Source organism: Staurois parvus, unplaced genomic scaffold (assembly GCF_062004578.1).
Source record: "Staurois parvus isolate SC_StPar_1 unplaced genomic scaffold, SC_StPar_1.0 ptg000177l, whole genome shotgun sequence".
In the NCBI taxonomy this organism is placed as follows: Eukaryota; Metazoa; Chordata; class Amphibia; order Anura; family Ranidae; genus Staurois; species Staurois parvus.
This window is the reverse complement of record NW_028317973.1, coordinates 5,531,647-5,552,741: the sequence shown is the minus strand read 5'-3', so window position 1 is coordinate 5,552,741 and position 21,095 is coordinate 5,531,647.

The following is a 21,095-nucleotide window of genomic DNA, read 5'->3' as shown; positions in this document are numbered from 1 at the left end:
GTTATCTGATTCTGTCACCTACGCTGAGTTAAGTCTCTTCCGAGGTGTGAAATGGTACAGATTTCCGAGACAGCCAGGCACCTAGCTCAGAGATGCCTTGGCCTGCCAGCGACCCACAACCAGCACACACACACCCGCTGGCCAAATGTCTCCTCTCAGAGAGGGAGGGGGAGGGAGTGAGGGGTGAAGATGGATACTCTTAACAAAATGGAGTCTGCATCCTTCACTGTGTGTTGCGCACGTTTGCGACACTAGTCACCACCATATCATTTACAGTGTCCTGATCACGCCACATTAGTCATATTGTCCCTGATCACCGCTGCAACAGTTAGTTTCCCCGGTCACCTCTACCCCAGTTGCAGTGTCACAACACCAGTGTAAGCGAGCAACTGTGTCCTTAATTGTTGCCACACCAGTCCTAGTGTCACCTGACCAGTAGCAGTCAGCAGCACTGTTCCAGATTGCTGCCACACCAGTCCTCAGTATCACCAGACCAGTGCAGCCAATAACAATGTTCCTCATCACTGCCACACCAGTACAGTGTTTCCTCTGCCTGCTGCCTGTAATGATCCTGGCCTGTTTATTGACCATATTTCTGTCTTTTGCCTGGATAGATCCTTTGCTTGTTTGCTGACCATGACTCTGCCTGCAGCCTGAAATGACCCATCTTCAAGTCCAACTGACTATGCTCCTGTGAGACACCAGTCCCAGCTCCGAGCCAACCCCTGCATACAACCACACTGCTGGAACCACGGGGTATCTTTCTTCAGCCTCCTGTACTTCCATGCCAGTGAAGATGACAATCCTGGGGTAGTCTTGTACCAGTAGGCTAGACATGCAAGCTTTATAGAAACTGGGACTGCTATAGGTGATTCTACACTACGCTGTTATCTGACCACTTGTTTAAAAGGTGACCATTCCAGTACATTTGTTTTGATACAATTGGTTGATTTGTGTGATACATAAGATAGAATGTCCAGTATATAATAAGCACAGCAGTGAAAAAGTCTCACACATGTGGTATTCTCTTACTTGGAAGCAGTATCAGAATGCTGTGTGTGAGAAGTATCTGATTAAATGAATGAAGTGTTCAAAAGGCTCCCCATGCCTCTTAAGATACCCTGGGTTGTTTCCTTGCCAAAATGTGGTCATTTTGTGGCTGTTTCTATGGTCCTGGTGCTTAAAGGCCTCCAAAATTGTGATAAGTAGTCAGGAAATCAGATGTGTAATTTATGCCCCTAGAATACCTGAAGGTGCTCCTTGGATTTTAGGCCCCTCTATGTGGCTAGGCTGTAAAAGAAAGTCTCATGTATGTGGTATTGCCATACACAGGATGAGCAGCAGAATGTGTTTGGGGTGTAATTTTAAGTGTGTCTATGCTGCATGCTTGAAATATCTGATCGATTGACAACTTGGTGTAAAAAATACATTTTCATTTTCTTTTCAGATTTTTCCAAAAACTTTTGGCAAGAAAATACATTTTCAAACGACTCACTGTGCTATTCCTAAAATACCTTGAAGTGGTTTATTTCCAATACGGGGTCATTTTGTAGGTGTTCATTCTGTCCTAAAGTATGATACAAAAAACAATGGAAAACCACCTGCGCTACCCTGAATACACCATTATTCTAGGAACGGGTTGCCGCTGAAGCCTGGCTATACACCTGGATAGAATGGGATCAAAATTATAACAAAATTGGTGCTGTGCTCCCACAATTATACTTATATAAATAATTTAATCAAAAATTAGGTTTCCTAATTCCTAGGTTTCCTTGTAAGCTCCAAAGAGCAGGGCCCTCAATCCCCCCATGTTTTGCATTGTATTGGTATTGTTCTGTCACATGTTCTGTCCGCCTTTGTAATGTACAGCGCTGAGCGAACTATTGGCACTTTATAAATACTGTATAATAATAATAATAATTACACCCCTAGTGAATCCTCCTGTGTCTAATTATCCCAAACTCAATTCTTCATTTTATTATACAAGCTTATACAGTGTTGTTTGATAAACCATATGAAACAAAATATACATGTGCAAAACGCATAAAAACAATACATAAAACCACTTCTGTCCCTAAACAGGGTGAAATCACAAACTTGTATTAAACCACAGGTGATAAAACACTTGGCATCAATGAATGCCCAAAGGTGCACTGGAAACAGACTGACAACTGGCACTATTGTGCCTATAAAAACAAACAATAGGACAGTCAGGATAAATTAACCCTGACTATAAGACAAATCTACAAGGACTATAACAAATCCCTCAACATAAATGTGCGACCACCACTCAACAAGTGCCCACATGTACCAAAATAAATTGCCGTGCTCTAGTCCCTAAACTTGGGACTATACTGCTATATAAATAGCAGGAAGAAAAAAACAAATTAAATAAATAAATAAAAATATATAAATAAATAATATATTGAGTGAATCCACCATGAAAATCTAGTGACACTCTGTTATAAACTTAAGTTATGTGTTTATCATTAGAGATGAGCGAATCGAACCTGGCGAAGTGGAATTCGTTTCGAATATCAGGAAAAATTCGATTCGCATCGAATCCGAATTTTAGCAAACTTCGGGTGCACGAATCAAATTTTTCCCGATCAGCCGGCAAAAGTGTCACTGCAGAGAGCTCCGCTATTTCTGACAGTTCTGACAGTTCATTTACAGCGGTTGAAACAGTGTATCTATTTGTTTCCATTTAGGATACAGATGTTTTTATTCGGAAATAAATAGATACAATGTTTCAACCGCTGTAAATGTGAAGGAACTGTCAGAGAACTGTCAGAAATAGCGGAGCTCTCTGCAGATACACTTTTTGCTGTACTGGAATTCTTCTTCTTTTCATTCTTCTTCTTCTTTTCATTCTTCTTCTTCTTCTTCTTTTCATTCTTCTTTTCATTCTCTTTTCATTCTTCTTCTTCTTCTTTTCATTCTTCTTCTTCTTCTTTTCCTTCTTTTCATTCTTCTTCTTCTTCTTTTCATTCTTCTTCTTCTTCTTTTCATTCTTCTTCTTCTTCTTTTCATTCTTCTTTTCATTCTTCTTCTTCTTTTCATTCTTCTTTTCATTCTTCTTCTTCTTCTTCTTTTCATTCTTCTTTTCATTCTTCTTCTTCTTCTTTTCATTCTTCTTTTCATTCTTCTTCTTTTCATTCTTCATCTTCTTTTCATTCTTCATCTTCTTTTCATTCTTCTTTTCATTCTTCTTCTTCTTCTTTTCATTCTTCTTCTTATTTTCATTCTTATTTTCATTCTTCTTCTTCTTCTTCTTTTCATTCTTCTTCTTTTCATTCTTCTTCTTCTTCTTTTCATTCTCCTTCTTCTTCTTTTCATTCTTCTTTTCATTCTTCTTCTTCTTTTCATTCTTCTTCTTCTTCTTTTCATCTTTTCATTCTTCTTCTTCTTCTTTTCATTCTTCTTCTTCTTCTTTTCATTCTTCTTTTCATTCTTCTTCTTCTTTTCATTCTTCTCATTCTTCTTTTCATTCTTCTTTTCATTCTTCTTTTCATTCTTCTTCTCATTCTTCTTTTCATTCTTCTTCTTCTTCTTTTCATTCTTCTTCTTCTTCTTCTTCTTTTCATTCTTCTTCTTCTTTTCATTCTTCTTCTTCTTCTTTTCATTCTTCTTCTTCTTCTTTTCATTCTTCTTTTCATTCTTCTTTTCATTCTTCTTTTCATTCTTCTTCTTCTTTTCATTCTTCTTTTCATTCTTCTTTTCATTCTTCTTTTCATTCTTCTTCTTCTTCTTTTCATTCTTCTTCTTCTTCTTTTCATTCTTCTTCTTCTTTTCATTCTTCTTCTTCTTCTTCTTCTTTTCATTCTTCTTCTCATTATTCTTTTCATTCTTCTTTTCATTCTTCTTTTCATTCTTCTTCTTTTCATTCTTCTCATTCTTCTTTTCATTCTTCTTTTCATTCTTCTCATTCTTCTTTTCATTCTTCTTCTTCTTTTCATTCTTCTTCTTCTTTTCATTCTTCTTTTCATTCTTCTTCTTCTTCTTCTTTTCATTCTTCTTCTTCTTCTTTTCATTCTTTTCATTCTTCTTCTTCTTTTTCTTTTCATTCTTTTCATTCTTCTTCTTCTTCTTTTCATTCTTCTTCTTCTTTTCATTCTTCTTTTCATTCTTCTTCTTCTTCTTTTCATTCTTCTTTTCATTCTTCTTCTTCTTTTCATTCTTCATCTTCTTTTCATTCTTCATCTTCTTTTCATTCTTCTTTTCATTCTTCATCTTCTTCTTTTCATTCTTCTTCTTCTTATTTTCATTCTTCTTTTCATTCTTCTTCTTCTTCTTTTCATTCTTCTTCTTTTCATTCTTCTTCTTCTTCTTTTCATTCTTCTTCTTCTTCTTTTCATTCTCCTTCTTCTTCTTTTCATTCTTCTTTTCATTCTTCTTCTTCTTTTCATTCTTCTTCTTCTTCTTTTCATCTTTTCATTCTTCTTCTTCTTTTCATTCTTCTTCTTCTTATTTTCATTCTTCATCTTCTTCTTCTTTTCATTCTTCTTTTCATTCTTCTTCTTCTTCTTTTCATTCTTCTTCTTCTTCTTTTCATTCTTCTTTTCATTCTTCTCATTCTTCTCATTCTTCTTTTCATTCTTCTTCTTCTTCTTTTCATTCTTCTTCTTCTTCTTTTCATTCTTCTTCTTCTTTTCATTCTTCTTCTTCTTCTTTTCATTCTTCTTCTTTTCATTCTTCTTCTTCTTCTTCTTTTCATTCTTCTTCTTCTTCTTCTTCTTTTCATTCTTCTTTTCATTCTTCTTTTCATTCTTCTTCTTCTTCTTTTCATTCTTCTTCTTCTTCTTCTTTTCATTCTTCTTCTTCTTCTTCTTTTCATTCTTCTTCTTCTTTTCATTCTTCTTCTTCTTCTTCTTTTCATTTTTCTTTTCATTCTTCTTTTCATTCTTCTTCTTCTTCTTTTCATTCTTCTTCTTTTCATTCTTCTTCTTCTTCTTTTCATTCTTCTTTTCATTCTTCTTCTTCTTCTTTTCATTCTTCATCTTCTTTTCATTCTTCATCTTCTTTTCATTCTTCTTTTCATTCTTCTTCTTCTTCTTTTCATTCTTCTTCTTATTTTCATTCTTCTTCTTCTTTTCATTCTTCTTCTTTTCATTCTTCTTCTTTTCATTCTTCTTCTTCTTCTTTTCATTCTTCTTCTTCTTCTTTTCATTCTCCTTCTTCTTCTTTTCATTCTTCTTTTCATTCTTCTTCTTCTTTTCATTCTTCTTCTTCTTTTCATCTTTTCATTCTTCTTCTTCTTCTTTTCATTCTTCTTCTTCTTCTTTTCATTCTTCTTTTCATTCTTCTTCTTCTTTTCATTCTTCTTCTTCTTTTCATTCTTCTTTTCATTCTTCTTTTCATTCTTCTCATTCTTCTTTTCATTCTTCTTTTCATTCTTCTTCTCATTCTTCTTTTCATTCTTCTTCTTCTTCTTTTCATTCTTCTTCTTCTTCTTCTTTTCATTCTTCTTCTTCTTTTCATTCTTCTTCTTCTTCTTTTCATTCTTCTTCTTCTTCTTTTCATTCTTCTTCTTCTTCTTTTCATTCTTCTTCTTCTTCTTTTCATTCTTCTTCTTCTTCTTCTTCTTCTTCTTCTTCTTCTTCTTCTTCTTTTCATTCTTCTTCTTCTTCTTTTCATTCTTCTTCTTCTTTTCATTCTTCTTCTCATTCTTCTTTTCATTCTTCTTCTCATTCTTCTTTTCATTCTTATTCTCATTCTTCTTTTCATTCTTCTTTTCATTCTTCTCATTCTTCTTTTCATTCTTCTTTTCATTCTTCTTCTTCTTCTTTTCATTCTTTTTCTTCTTTTCATTCTTCTTTTCATTCTTCTTCTTTTCATTCTTCTCATTCTTCTTTTCATTCTTCTTTTCATTCTTCTCATTCTTTTTTTCATTCTTCTTCTTCTTTTCATTCTTCTTTTCATTCTTCTTCTTCTTCTTTTCATTCTTCTTCTTCTTCTTTTCATTCTTTTCATTCTTCTTCTTCTTCTTTTCATTCTTCTTCTTCTTTTCATTCTTCTTCTTCTTTTCATTCTTCTTCTTCTTTTCATTCTTCTTTTCATTCTTCTTCTTCTTTTCATTCTTCTTCTTCTTCTTTTCATTCTTCTTTTCATTCTTCTTCTTCTTCTTTTCATTCTTCTTTTCATTCTTCTTCTTCTTTTCATTCTTCATCTTCTTTTCATTCTTCATCTTCTTTTCATTCTTCTTTTCATTCTTCATCTTCTTCTTTTCATTCTTCTTCTTCTTATTTTCATTCTTCTTTTCATTCTTCTTCTTCTTCTTTTCATTCTTCTTCTTTTCATTCTTCTTCTTCTTCTTTTCATTCTCCTTCTTCTTTTCATTCTTCTTTTCATTCTTCTTCTTCTTTTCATTCTTCTTCTTCTTCTTTCATCTTTTCATTCTTCTTCTTCTTCTTTTCATTCTTCTTCTTCTTCTTTTCATTCTTCTTCTTCTTCTTTTCATTCTTCTTTTCATTCTTCTCATTCTTCTTTTCATTCTTCTTTTCATTCTTCTTCTCATTCTTCTTCTTCTTTTCATTCTTCTTCTTCTTCTTCTTTTCATTCTTCTTCTTCTTTTCATTCTTCTTCTTTTCATTCTTCTTCTTCTTCTTTTCATTCTTCTTCTTCTTCTTCTTTTCATTCTTCTTCTTCTTTTCATTCTTCTTTTCATTCTTCTTCTTCTTCTTTTCATTCTTCTTCTTCTTCTTCTTTTCATTCTTCTTCTTCTTCTTTTCATTCTTCTTCTTCTTTTCATTCTTCTTCTTCTTTTCATTCTTCTTCTTCTTCTTTTCATTCTTCTTTTCATTCTTCTTTTCATTCTTCTTTTCATTCTTCTTTTCATTCTTCTCATTCTTCTTTTCATTCTTCTTCTTTTCATTCTTCTTCTTTTCATTCTTCTCATTCTTCTTTTCATTCTCTTTTCATTCTTCTCATTCTTCTTTTCATTCTTCTTTTCATTCTTCTTCTCATTCTTCTTTTCATTCTTCTTCTTTTCATTCTTCTTTTCATTCTTCTCATTCTTCTTCTCATTCTTCTTTTCATTCTTTTCATTCTTCTTCTCATTCTTCTTTTCATTCTTCTTCTCATTCTTCTTTTCATTCTTCTCATTCTTCTTTTCATTCTTCTTCTTCTTCTTTTCATTCTTCTTCTTCTTCTTTTCATTCTTCTTCTTCTTCTTTTCATTCTTCTCATTCTTCTTCTTCTTCTTCTTCGTCGTGCCCCGTGACTGCCCAAATGAGTGAAGTGTGCGGTGATTCTAAGATCGACGGCACTCATCTGCATGTCATACTGACTGACAGTATTATTTCTCTTCCCCAGCAGACTCCAAGGGCATTTAAATTAAAGGTACAGTGTTCTGCACTAATATAAAGGCTCTCTGAAGCCTAGAAACCCTTTTAATAAGTTAAATTCGCGGCGAATAAATTCGCATCGAATCGAATTTCTCCCGCAAATTCGGCGAATCAGCCGATTTGAATTTTTGAATAATTCGCTCATCTCTATTTATCATAAAGTCCACAAAAACACGTGCCACCAGTTATTAATAAACAATAAACAAATCGCCCATGTGTGTAATCTGCAATATGGCTGGATATATAGAAACCTCCAGCGATCAATGTAAATCTGGCAGGTGAACAAAATTTGTAATCCTTCACCAGTAAGATTGCCCCCTCACCTTCATGAAACGACCCCCCCCCCCAGGGTCAAACCGCTTTTTGCTATTAAGCATAGCCAACCGATCAATCCTCCACGGCAGATTCGGTATCACAAACAGTGGTGGTATCCCCCTTCAGAACTTACAGGTAATATGAAGAATTGAGTTTGGGATACACAAGAGGATTCACTAGGGGTGTAATTGAAACCTCATTTTTTATTTAATTATTTATATAAGTGTGGGAGCACAGCACCAATTTTGTTATAAGTTCATACTGTCCTGTTGCTCCAGGACCTCCAGAAAGTGTACTAAGTAGTCAGGAAATTAGATGAGTAATTTATGCCCCTTGAAAGCCCAATATTGCTCCCTGGATTTTGGACCCCTCTATGCATCTAAGCTGTGAAAAGGCTTCACACATGTAATACAGAGAATGTTTTCCCCTGAGACTTTAAATGCAGCTACACAATCCCTATCATAGAATCCAAATTTTATTTATACAGAGCATACATAGTATGTACATGTACATTCTATTCAAGTTAAAATACAGAACATCACAATACAACAGGAAACCCCTAAAGGTTATGGCAGAGGAGTGCTGTACACTTCATACTGCCAGTAATTCCCCTTTCAATTGAATTTAACAATCTTCATCATGGGGTGACAGGGGTAATTTTTCTACAAATCAATATAAATAAACATGACAAATGTACAAAAAATTATAACCTACCAATAACAATCTCAAATGTATAATACAAAATATCACCACACTTAAAAATGAAGAGGTTTTGTCTCTATAAAAGGTGATGTTCCCCTACAAAGCACCCACCATAACATGTACCCCCACAATGAACCCCACAAGGGTCACCATTGTAGACGATCAGGGGTGCCAGCATGTCCGCCCCAAAGTGCAGGCCTAAATATTAACAAATTAGCCCATGATATTAAACTAAGGTTGTAAAAAAATATTTAAATCTGACAATGAGCTTATATTTCTAAACAGAAAACAAAGATACTTAGGCTTCTAGATGGAGGGAGGGGACCGATGCAAGACTTATAAGTAATGCCAGAAACTGAAGCCTAAAGCAACAAAAGAAAGGGGATATGGGAAAATATCAATAAGTAATAGTAATATTTGACCAAAAACGATCTAACCATATGTCAAAAATACACATAGAATCAGCCACTTGCACAGTACATCTCTACCAAGCTGTACCAACTACCAAACAAAAAAGGACCATAAAAGGTCTACTTATATACTCAATAGGGCATGTAATTATCCAATCAAAATTATAATCAGTAGCTGTGAGGGGCCAAAGCCACCTCAGCAGGTCCCACTGCATAGCAGCAATCTGTGTCCAAAAATGGGACCCCCCTGGCATTTTGAAAGCAGGCTCTAAGAGCCACCAACCTGTAAAACCCACCGGCATACCATGATGTCACAGCGGATGCACTGCACCACAGAAGTGACGTCACAGATGTGCAGTGGAGCTGTGCTTGGAAATGCCGCCCACGTGACAATTACATCTGCCCAGTCCTCAAACTGGTCTCACATGTGGTATCCCCATAATCAGGAGACATAGTAAAATGTGTTTTGGGGTGTAATTATAAGTATTTCTATGCTGTGTGTGAGGAAACCTTGTTAAAATGACAATGAAAAAAAATATTTAATTTCTTAATTTTCCAAAATATTTTGACAAAAAAATTACAACTTAAAAAAAAATTCACCATGCCTCTTGCTAAATACCTTTCACTGTCTAATTTCCAAAAAGGGGTCATTTGTGGGTTACAGTTGCAAGAAAAAGTATGTGAACCCCTTGGGATTACGTGGAGTTTTGCATGAATTAGGCATAAAATGTGCTCTGAACGTCATCTAAGTCACAACAATAGAAGAACAGAGTCTGCTGAACATAATACTACACAAACATTAGATGTTGCCATGGTTTAATTGCACATAACATGTAAACATTCACAGTGCAGGGAGGAAAAAGTATGTGAACCTTTGGACTTAATAACTAATTGACCCTCCTTTGGCAGCAATAACCTCAACCAAACGTTTCCTGTAGTTGCAGATCAGACCTGCACAATGATCTGGGTAATTTTGGACCACTCCTCTTCACAAAACTGTTTTTCAGTGTAGCAATATTCTTGGAATGTCTGGTGTGAATCACTCTCTTAAGGTCATGCCACAGCATTTCAATCGGGTTGAGGTCAGGACTCTGACTGGGCCACTCCAGAAGGCGTATTCTGTGCTGTTGCAGCCATTGTTTTGTTGAATTACTTGTATGCTTTGGGTCATTGTCCTGTTGCATCACCCATCCTCTGCGGAGCTTCAGTTGGCAGACAGATAGTCGTACGTTTTCCTGCAAAATGTCTTGATAAACTCTGGAATTCATTTTCCCATCAATGACAACAATCCGTCCAGGCCCTGAGGCAGCAAAGCAGCCCCAAACCATGATGCTCCCTCCGCCATGTTTTACAGTGGGGATGGGGTTTTGATGTTGGTGTGCTGTGCCTTTTTTTTCTCCACACATAGTGTTGTGTGTTCTTCCCAAACAACTCAATCTTGGTTTCATCTGTCCACAGTATATTTTGCCAGTAGTGCTGTGGAACATCCAGGTGCTCTTTTGCAAACTTCAAACGTGCTGCAATCTTCTTTTTGGACAGCAATGGCTTCCTCCGTGGTGTCCTCCCATGTACTCCATTCTTGTTTAATGTTTTCCTTATTGTAGATGTGTCAACAAAAATGTTAGCATGTGCCAGAGATTTCTGTAGGTCTTTAGCTGACACTCTGGGATTCTTCTTTACCTCATGCAGCATTCTACGCTGTGCTCTTGCAGTCATTTTTACAGGACGACCACACCTGGGGAGAGTAGCAACAGTCTAAACTTTCTCCATTTGTATACAGTCTGTCTTACTGTGGACACATGAACATCAAGGCTTTTCGAGATACTTTTGTAACCCTTTCCAGCTTCATGCAAGTCAACAATTCTTGATCGTAGGTCTTCTGTGAGCTCTTTTCTGCGAGGCATGGTTCACATCAGACAGTGCTTCTTGAAACCAGTAAACCCAAAACAGGTTTGTGTTTTTTAAGGGCAGGACAGCTGTCAGCAACACATCCAATATCATCACACTGATTGGAGTCAAGGTTGGCTCACTCTTGGCTCCAATTAGCTCTGGGAGAAGTCATTAAGCTAGGGCCTCACATACCTTTTTCCTCCCTGCACTGTGAATGTTTACATGTTATGTGCAATTAAACCATGGCAACATCTAATGTTTGTGTAGTATTATGTTCAGCAGACTGTGTTCTTCTATTGTTGTGACTTAGATGACGTTCAAAGCACATTTTGTGCCCAATTCATGCAAAACTCCACGTAATCCCGAGGGGTTCACATACATTTTCTTGCAACTGTATTTGTACTGTCCCAGCATTTTAGGGCCGCATGAAATTAAATAGACAGCCAGTACATCAGGACATATCAGTTTTGAAATATATATACCATAATTTTTAGACTCTAACTTTTACATAGACTAAATAATATACACTAATTTGGGTTATTTTTATCAAATAAATATAGCAGAATACATTTTGGCTTAAATTTATGAAGAAAGATGATTGCAAAATCTTATCACAGAAATGAAGAAAAATGTGTTTTTCTTTCATAATTTTTGTATCAAAAAATAGAACACATTGGTGATTAAACACCATCAAAAGAAAGCTTTATTTGTCTCAAAAAAATTATAAAAATTTAATTTGTATACAGTGTTGCTGAGTTGATTAATTGTCAAAGTGTGAGAGCACTGAAATCTGAAAATTGGCCTGGGCAGTAAGGGGGTAAAAGTGTTAATATTGAATAGGCTAATTATTAGGAATGAGTAAATTGGGCAACGTTTAGTTGACAGGAGTCCAACGAACTTTGCAAAAAGTCAAGACCACACACTGTGAGCCTCTGAACTCAATTGAAGTCTATGGATGAGAAACTCCTAATTTTTTTTCTGCCCTTTATAAGGGTAATTTGCAATCTTTTGTTTAAAAGGGCATAGGTCGCTGTAAGCTGCTTTTGTTAAAAAGGGTAAGGGTAGCTGGTAACTGCTTTGAGGATCATGTATCAAGGCAAAAAATATATAAAAATACCATTCAGAAGGGAGATGATCTTTTAATGCTGATTAAAGAGCAACACTGAGAATACATAGATCCTTTAAATAACATTCTTGGGGCATGCCTATAAGATGCATGTAATTTTATGGAACAGTATGAGTTGACCTGAACATTTTTAACAGTGCCTTATTCAGTCTTGGCCGGGGTGGCCATGAAGGGAGAGCAGAGAGCATATGGACCCTCCCCCCTTCCTGAACTCAACCAGGCCAAATGTCCTTCAACACTGGGAGGGTACTTTAAAAAGGGGAATGGCAAAGCTTCCTACCCTTAGGCACCTTGTCCCTGTGCTGAGGGAACAAGGGCCTCACTCATCATCACATCCTGTACTCTCAATAGAGATGTTGGGGTTTGCAGTGGGTAGGTTTAATAGGTACCTGAAAGTCCCCTAAATAAGAGGGACCAAAGATTATGGGAGTGTAGGCTGCAGTCTCAATACTCCAAAGAGGACGATAACTTTATTGAATAAAATTAGGCCGCAACCTTTTTTTTAATTGGTTTAAATAAATTAACTTTACTTAAAAACAACTCTAAAACATTTATTCAAGCAGAATTTCACATAGCTATAACATAGCTTAGCTACTGAGACTCGAGCCATCAAAACCTTTCACAATAAATTACTTCAATTTTCTTCAAGTCCCCCTTAGGTTTAGTTTTATAGGAATGATCTGGCAGGTCAGGCAGAGTCACCTGTTTGGGAGTCAGCCATATTAGGTCAGAAAAGGTCAGCTGACCCCAAAGAAGTTTCCAGAATGTCATACAGTCCCAATAAAAAGGAGCTGTCCTTTGCAATAACTACAAAAGAGACCCACCACATAAACTTTAGGACCGTAACGGGGGGGGGCTTCCCAGGTAGCCCTCTCTGGAGACTGGTGATGGACCCCACTGACAGCTCCTTTTTATTGGGACTGTATGACATTCTGGAAACTTCTTTGGGGCCAGCTGACCTTTTCTGACCTAATATGGCTGACTCCCAAACAGGTGACTCTGCCTGACCTGCCAGATCATTCCTATAAAATTAACCTAGGGGGGGACTGGAAACTGCCACTGCCATGATCCCATGAGGGAAGGGGGACCTTAAAACAGACTGCCCCTTTTTCCCTCCCATGGGATCTTCGGCAACAGGCTCAATAATCCAAAATGACAGTAAAAAACACAACACCATACTGTATTGGATAAAATTAGGCCGCAACCTTGTTTATTGTTTTAAATAAATTAACTTTACTTAAAAACTTTAAAACATTAAAATGAAGCAGAATTTCACAATACTTTAACATAGCTCATCCACTGAGACTCGAGCCGTCAAAACCTTTCACAATAAATCATTTCAATTGTCCCCAAAAGACACATGGGATTAATTGTCACTACACCTGTCATCAACACTCCAGCATGCAGCCTTCTCGATACATGTTTGGAGGTTGAGAATAAAAATGTCTAGCCCAATCTCTGACAGATGGATATCATCATTCCTGTAGAGACCAGGCAAGCCTCCTTCCAAATCATGGTGGAAAAAGCAAAAGTAGGAGACAAATATTTTTGAATGGTTCTATTGAATTTTTTCAAACAGTCTAAAAGTAATAGATTCTAACCATCAAAAGTGCTGACTAATTGCTGAAAAAACTATAAAAGGTACTGTATGTGGAGTAGCCAGCCTAATAAATTGAAAAGTATCCTTCATTTTATTAAATAAATCTACAGCTTTCAGTTTGTCTATATCATTGCCTCCAACGAACATGAGGATGTTCAGAGCCAGCCAATAAAAAAAAAAAAAAAAAAAGACAGATCAACTCAAAAATAAGTTCATCCCACACCATATCCCATTTACCATGCCATAAAACCTTGAAAGACTTAGGTGAAAGACCTAAATTTTCTATATAAATTCTGGAGGAGGCTCTTTTGTGCCCAATATATGAAAGGGTGCCCAATGATCCACGCCACCTGCAGCCTCCGTAGCTGCTCCAATTTTGGAATGAATGAGAGGATATTTTAATATGCTTCAAACCCAAAAAACTCAAACATTTCTTTAAAACTATATTAAATTGATATTTTGACAAAGGAATTAATTTGTTATGTATAAATTATAATCCCCCAACATCTGGATGAATGGCAAGAAAACATTTTAAATGGAATACCGGGCAATTAGAAGTGTCAGGACAAGTTTAAATATATCACTGGGCCGTCTGCTCTGCAAGCTGCTCTCTGCATGTCCTCCGCTGTGGAGTAGTGTGTCAGCATCTCCTGTTGCTGGGTAACCTCTGGGCCAATCTGAATTTTTGGTCACTGCTCTCTGCATGTCCTCCACTGTGGAGTAGTGTGTCAGAATCTCCTGTTGCTGGGTAACCTGTGGGCCAATCTGAATTTTTGGTCACTGGAAACCCCACTGAATAAATATAGATAGCGCCAGACAACAAAATTAAATAAATAATAATATAGACCCAAATTATTCAATAAACCAGCTACAAAGTCTACCCTTTGTGTAGGTACTGTGACAGTGTGGCGATCTGTCACCCTGGATTCTCAACAGGGGAGGTTGAGGGGCTCCAGGGTAAAGGTTTGATATGGAGGAAAGTGGCTTTTCACTTTCCTCCTTTGTTTGTAAGGTCTGTTTTGGGATCTGGAGCCTGGAGATTTCAAAGAGATCTGGGAGGGATGAAATCTCCAATCCTGGGACCAGGTTTTGGGAATGGCCAGGAGACTGATTGCAGATAGAGTCAGGACCAGAGTTCTGGGCTCCACCCCAGCAGCTAGGAGTCAGCAGGGCTTCACCTAGGAGAGGTGGAAGCCAAAAGCAGCAAGGGGCTGCTAGAGACTAGCTGTGTGCTAGTGGCCATAATTCTTGAAGACGTCTGCAGGAGACAGACATCAAGCTGAGTGTAAGCCAGGAGGCTGAATCATTGTTTTGTTTGGTGGATACCCCTGTGTGGGAAAACTTCTGTTTTGAACTTTCGTTTAAATAAAAGTGGGCAAAAAGGCCCTTTAAAGAAAGCGAGTAGCTGTGTGCATTAACAAAGCTCTACCACTTTGAAGCGAGTTCCCACATATGGTGGAGGATGCAGTGGGCAGAATGGGAGATCCCAGCGATTGAACTAAGTTCATCAGTTATATGAACTGTTTGGTGCATATGTCTGCACTATCTGTGTGTGCAGGTGAGGAGAACCTGCTAGAGAAAAGGACTTTGCCTTAAAGAGACAGTGTTCCATGGTGGTGCTGAACTGTGTAACACACTGCTGTGTGCATGACTGCAAAGATAGGGCGGTCAAAACAGAAAAAGGAGGCAATGTTTTCTGAATCGAGAGAGAGAGCCCTGTGGCTAGGGGGTTATATACCGCATGCCCCAGCCAAGCCGGGAAATGTAGATGTGGGTGAGTCTGCTGTGGACTGGTGCAAGCGGCACCTGGCCGCATTGAACCAACCTAAAGAGAAAAGCAAGCCAACCTTCAGTACAAGGAGAAAGCTGCAGGATGTCTGTACCTGGGAAAAGAGGTGTTGTTGCCCCTGGCAACGCTGCTGCAGTTAAACCAGTAGCTGTTGTGAAAAATGTGAATGTGTCACAGCTTGAGAGTTGGTCCAGCAGAGAGAAGCCTATGCTAGGTGCAAGGAGAGGAGCTGACCAGAGGCCAGGACCAAGAGTGAAGGCCCATAGCAACACAGAGGAGGGCTGTCTGTGTACGGGGGGCCATGTCGTACAAGGATCATGGTAAGTGGAATCAAGAGGAGCCAATACAGCGTGTTGGAAAGAGCCAGCAAAGTTCTGCTTGGAGAGTGCAATCTCCCATGGCGACTGGAGAAAAAGTAGTGCCTGGAAGGAGGAGCTGCATTGAAGATGTGGCTCAGTGTCCCAACAAAGATAAGAGTGTAAATGTACCATGCCTGGAATGTGGTCAGTGGAGGCATGGGATCTTTTCCTGTCCCAGACTCTGGAATACCACTGATACTGGGCAAATGTCTACAACTGCAAGCCCAGATTCTTGTTTGAAAATGTTGGCGGCCGCCTCTGGCAACAGGGAGGAAGTTTCTGTTGGGCCTGCAGGGGGTGCCAGAGAGTCCATGGAGCCTATGAGGGCGTCTGTTACTTCACCTTGGGGCAAGGGAAAAGTTGCCAAGGAAAGTGCAGTTGAGGATGCACTCAAACGAAGATGGTGACACCTACTACTGTGGTGGGTAAGACTGTGTGTGATAAAACCATGACTGGGACTGTTATGTTGAGAAGGACTGGTTATGAGACTGTCCATTCTGATGTAGGAGTGACCCCAGTTAGTTGGGCCACTGAATGTGCTTTTGAGAGTGACTTTTCCCTGTGCAGTGCCTTGTACAGTGGGGAGTTAGGAATTAAAGTAAAACCTGTGCATGGTTCTCAAAAAGAAAGTGATGTCAATAATGTGTGCCAGTTACAGGTTGGCAGTGGGATAGTACAGCCCACAAGAGCTACAAATGCTGATGATGTTGATGATGTGAAATGTTCTGCTGTTGGGAAAACCCTGAGCTCTTGCAGTGCAAAAGCGGTAATTAAAGATGGGTCATTTCCCATAGCAACTGGTGGTAAGACAGCACAGGTGTCCTTAGACATCTCCAGGGGTCTCCGTGTATTGGAGCCGGAGGTTGCCCGGGACAACTGCGATGTCACTCTGGTGGAGCAGAGTGGAACTGCACCTTGTAATAGGCGTGTGTTGGTGCAGTCTAACAATACGGAAAGTGTTCAGGTGAACAGCGGGTTAATGCAGCCTGGCAAAAATGCAAATGTGTGGGTAGTTCAGGAAGCACCACCAGAGCAAAGTGGTGGACGTGAGGTATTGCAACCTGCAGTGGGAAAACAGGTGTTACCCAAGTCTGATGTGATCCAGAGTGATTTGTGCAATGGATCTGCAACTAAGCCCGTCTATTCTTATGTGTCTCCTTGGGCGGATAGTTCGGTGCTGAGAAGCACTGGCGAACTGAGCACATATACAATGGATTGGGATAGTTGGGGTAAAAGGCTAATCTCGTTGATAGATGAGGTTTTTATGTAAAAAAATAACGTGGACACTGTTTATGCTGTGCCAGCAGGAGGATCTATAGAACAGCCTATAGATAAGGGCGTGTATACAGCAGAGACTTTGTCTGTGACCCACAAAAGTGATGTTGGCATGGAGTGTCAAAATGATGTTGTCACTGGGAATGATCAGGGGCAGCTTGTGGATGCTGAGTCTGAGACTTTGAGAGTGAGCCCAGCACATGGCAGCACTCTGATGCAGCACCAGGCTGGGGTCATCTCCAGCTTGGAGGAGGTCCCTTTAAAAATTTCAACTTCTCAAGTCTCAGCAGGTGAGTCTCTCAGCGTTCCCAGTGCCCTAAATATGGTCAGGAAGATCTTAGGTTTAGAGTCAAGTGGTTGGGTTGTAACCAAAGCATTAAAGGAGATGCTTGAACTTTGGAAGGTACAACCAATGTATACTGGGGTGTCTCCTCCACAGTCAGATGGTCTGGTACTGCGGAGTACCACTAGGTGGAGCACCGAATGGCTGGCTGTACATATCAAACGGGAACAAGAAAGTGGTTTGTTTCTGAATTTGTTGATGGTGTTAAAAGTTGTATCAGGGTATGCCGCTGGATTACCTGTAAATGTGATAGATGAGAAATGTTTTGCAGAAATGAAAAATGAGTCAAAGCTTTCACCTCCTAACAGCCAGGTGGGAAGCATTTCTGCTGCTATGGTCTAGGATGGGGCTGGTCAGTTGTCAGTGAAGGGCGTGTTGACTGCACCAGTGGACAAACCACATGAGATGGAAGGGCCGAGCATGGACCAGAGAACAGCAGAGATCCTGACCAGGGCTCAAACGGATGTGCATCAAGAAATCAGGGTCATTGGGCCAAAAAGAGGTTTATGTAGCAGGTCTGATAAGACACCTGAAATACAGGGAGAAATGGTATGTGAAAACTGGCAAAATAGATCAAAAGAGAGCTCATCTGTACCGGGTTTGGATACAGATCCAACTGGTGTAGGAAAAGTTAAAATGGTTGGACAGCCGCTTGCAGAGTGCATGACACCAGGTGAAGTGGCATTTTGTGAGGTTCACGTGGGTGATGGCTGCCCTATGGTGTGTGTGCCCTCTGCAGACACTGTCCTAACAAATGCGGGAAAAGATATTAAAAGGTGTAATAATGAATGGAATATAACTGTTCATGGTAAACTGAATGCTGTGGTAATGAGTCATGCAGGTTTGATAGCTAGAGGTACAAGAAATCAGGGGTATGGTACTGTACAAATACAGTAGAAATAGTTCCCCTACAGCCTTGGGACAGTAATACTGAGAGCGGTATTAGGGAACCTTGGAACCTGAAGCAAAGGGGCAGAAAGGTCAATAGAAAGGCCAGGGGGACCCCGTTAAGATCTCAGGAGAGAAAGTGGTTATGGAAATGCACCCGGAAAAAGAATAGGGAAGGTCTGAGTAGAGCCCATAGCAGAGTGACAATGGGGCTTGGGGAGAGACACCAAAGGAATCATTGGGTAGAGTTCCCCTTTAGGAAAGGTATGGTCGAACCAGATTGGACCCCTGTAAGTGAGAGCTGGCACAGAGATGCCAGAAGATATAAGTTGTGTGTTCTGCCCCCTACGGGATCAAAACAAAGGGGGGGGATATGTGACAGTGTGGCGATCTGTCACCCTGGATTCTCAACAAGGCAGGTTGAGGGGCTCCAGGGTAAAGGTTTGATATGGAGGAAAGTGGCTTTTCACTTTCCTCCTTTGTTTTGTAAGGTCTGTTTTGGGATCTGGAGCCTGGAGATTTCAAAGAGATCTGGGAGGGATGAAATCTCCAATCCTGGGACCAGGTTTTGGGAATGGCCAGGAGACTGATTGCACAGGTGTGTGCAGGCCTCTAGATAGAGTCAGGACCAGGGTTCTGGGCTCCACCCCAGCAGCTAGGAGTCAGCAGGGCTTCACCTAGGAGAGGTGGAAGCCAAAAGCAGCAAGGGGCTGCTAGAGACTAGCTGTGTGCTAGTGGCCATAATTCTTGAAGAAGTCTGCAGGAGACAGACATCAAGCTGAGTGTAAGCCAGGAGGCTGAATCATTGTTTTGTTTGGTGGATACCCCTGTGTGGGAAAACTTCTGTTTTGAACTTTCGTTTAAATAAAAGTGGGCAAAAAGGCCCTTTAAAGAAAGCGAGTAGCTGTGTGCATTAACAAAGCTCTACCACTTTGAAGCGAGTTCCCACAGTACATACAAATGTGAATAAATAAGACTGCGCTAGTAACAGGTCAAAACACAATATATACCATAACATAAACATAAGAAAAATTATTTTAAATCATATCAGTCCCAGAAAAAAATATATGTAAATTAAAGTCCCAAAATATAAATCAATATTGAATGTCCCCAAAAAAATATATGTAGTAGTGAAAAAAAATCCTTTTGAAATAAAATCCACCAAGTGAATCCACCGCTAAATGAACTGAATAAACTCACCAGAGCAATATGCTGATTATATTGTAAACCAGCATAAGCGCTTTTTTGCTCTGGGAGGAACGATGTGCATAGTTGAGACACAGCTTAGGCTTGGAAGAGATGATTTCCTAGAGCAATACTCTGCAGGAGACTCTGAAGATCCACTTTAATCACATCCCATCTTGTTTAAAGAGGTATTGGAATGGCCACTCAGAATATAAAAAAAGAAGCTCATGGTGCAGTATTTCTTAAAAAACACTGTTTTAATAATGACAAAAACGCACTTACAAAGAACGGTGTCCAACCGACACCAGCATATTCAGCACAGACAGAAGCCAAGGAATGGACCCAGCCACAATACATATGCGCTCTTGCGAAGTTAGGAGCGCGCTGATGTCACACATGTGGTTTGAGTGTGTGACGTCCGTGAGCTCCTAACATTGCAAGAGCGCATATGTATTGTGGCTGGGTCCAATCCTTGGCTTCTGTCTGTGCTGAATATGCTGGTGTCGGTTGGACACCGTTCTTTGTAAGTGCGTTTTTGTCAAAAAAGCGCTTAAGCTGGTTTTACAATATAATCAGCATATTGCTCTGGTGAGTTTATTCAGTTCATTTGGTGGTGGATTCACTTAGTGGATTTTATTTCAAAAGGATTTTTTTTCACTACTACATATATTTTTTGGGGGAAGTTCAATATTGATTTATATTTTGGGACTTTAATTTACATCTATTTTTTTCTGGGACTGATAAGATTTAAAATAATTTTTCTTGTGTTTATGTTATGGTATATATTGTGTTTTGACCTGTTACTAGCGCAGTCTTATTCACATTTCACTGGAAGCCCCGCCAACTTCTGCTGCTAGCTGCAATTCCAGTGCTCCTTCAACTCCGTCCTACTGGAGAGGCCTCACTCAGGAGGTTAAGGCATCTTCACGCCGGCAGTCTGTTCTTTCGACGGGTGCCTCCGCTTTACTGACCTCTATGCTGTCATCTTCTTCTGGTACCTGTTGACCCACAGGTGGGTCCAGGCACTGCTGGATCCAGTACCTGCCATCTTCTGCCTCGGCCTGCTCAATATGCTGCCTGAGGAGCATCTTAGTGTCTCCAGAGGGGAAGCAGTATTAGTGCCTTAAAAAAAGTATTCATACCCCTTGCAATTTTCCACATTTTGTCATGTGCCCAAACATCTGCAAGAACCATCCCCAGCGGGAAGTCTGGGTTAAGTCGTAAGGGCCTTAAAGAGCCCAGGATAGATGAAAGTGTCATTTTCTTACAGACCTCCCAGAAGCACTGGAGGGTCGGGCATTAAGAGGATGGTCTCTCAATGCTCTCAGAATGTGTCCTGGAAGCCAGCCAAGGAATTTAACCCAGTGATAAAACAGTATAAGAGGACTCAAGGCTCATCCAGTCCTTAATGCGATTGTGGAGTTTCCAATCGACAAGTCTTGATAAATAACAAGCCCAATAATAATTATGAATATCAGGAAGTCCAAACCCTTCCTTTAGTTTAGGCATAGCTAATTGTTCAAAGCTGATTCTAGGACAGCAACCGCCCATAGAAAGCTGGTACACATCTGCCTATAAGTCCTAAAGAAGGCTGTGGGTAACTGAATTGGTATGGTCTGTAAGATATACAGCAAATGAGATGGATATTGATTTGTAAGATGGTGGCCCTACCAAACCAGATGTGGGGCTTATCCCACTTACGGAGATCACTAGAAATGCATTGTAAAATAGGCAGGAATTTTTTAGAATATAGATACGACAGGTGTGCTGGCATTTGGCTGCCTAGATAAGTTATGGCATTGGTTTTCCAACGAAAGAGAAAGTGTTTCTGACAATGGGAGACCACAACCTCCAGTATAGTCACATT